We start from the raw sequence: 1134 nt of genomic DNA, 5'->3' as shown, positions 1-1134 counted from the left end.
TTTCCCAAGCTTATGCCATATGACTTTTCTGCCTCTTTCATTAAAAGCTCATTTTCTACACTCAGACTCTGTGCTTGTGAGTGGGGAAGCATTGCCCCTGCGAGGCACCCAGGGCTGTGCAAATTTCCCAGGCTTCTGGGTGGGGACTCCAGCTGGTTCTATGTGAGATGGATGAAAAGGGACCCCTCATTGTTGAAACAGACCCTGGTTGCTCCCGACTCATTCTGACAAAAGACTTACATTACACAGCTGTAGACCCTCTTATCAGACTGAGCTCCTTCATGAGTCCCTCAGTAAATCAAAGGGGTGACTATCCTCCAGTCTCTTTCATAGAGTACTAGAAGTGGAAGGGATCTCACGAGGTGAAAAAGCCCAGTTCCCTGCATGTTTCCTCACACGGGCTCCCCAAATGTCAATCAAAACTCCAGTAGCTGAGATTTATTCCCCACAAAAATATCAGTTGCGTTTGTTTCGAGGTGATATTGGTTCAGGAGTCCAGAACTGTGACAAGAGAAAGAAAAGAGAAATTCCAGTCTAATTCCTAAAAGTGCTCACGCTGAGCCAGATTGGAAGGTTTCCCTTCCGCATAACTTCCAGCAGTTTGTGCTTCCTGGGATGCTTTTCCAATTAGGCCACGTCAAAGGGTTCTTTGTCTTTCCAACATTGTTGCTGCCTTCAGTGTAGGTACAGGAAGAGAGGAGAAATGATCCTGTCAATGTCCCTTACTTTACACGCTCCTCTGGGTGCCAGGAAGATCCTCAGTGTGTCTCAGAGCCAGGCACCTCAGGGCGTCCAGCCCATTGAGCAGCTGCCTTTCATGGCAATTGTGAACCTGTCTCCTACATGTCCCTTCCTGGTGAATGGCCAGGGATGGTAACTTAACATCTAGCTGGGTGTGGGTCACTCCTTTGTTGCTACTGCAGAGTTAGTCCCTGGACGTTTCTCAGATTCACAGCAAAGAAAGAACTAACACAAAGAAAGAGCAATTTTTTTGTCTTCCAAGGTAAGAAAGGTACATTTTTGAGAGAATTTTATCCCTCATTACTTCTCCTTACTTGTGTACTCCAGTGGCCTAATGGATAAGGCATTGGCCTTCTAAGCCAAGGGTTGTGGGTTCAAATCCCACCTGGGGTG

The 1134-nt window shown here is 46.9% G+C and overlaps 1 non-coding gene across 1 annotated transcript; it reads left to right on the top strand.

The window, feature by feature from the left end:
• The first annotated feature begins 1061 nt into the window (after window positions 1-1061).
• Window positions 1062-1134, top strand: TRNAR-UCU (transfer RNA arginine (anticodon UCU)). The gene has a single exon. It is a non-coding gene; the product is annotated as a tRNA-Arg (tRNA).

The sequence above is a fragment of the Carettochelys insculpta genome, chromosome 33, assembly GCF_033958435.1.
Source record: "Carettochelys insculpta isolate YL-2023 chromosome 33, ASM3395843v1, whole genome shotgun sequence".
Taxonomy (NCBI): Eukaryota; Metazoa; Chordata; order Testudines; family Carettochelyidae; genus Carettochelys; species Carettochelys insculpta.
This window is presented reverse-complemented; position numbering and strand designations above follow the sequence as displayed.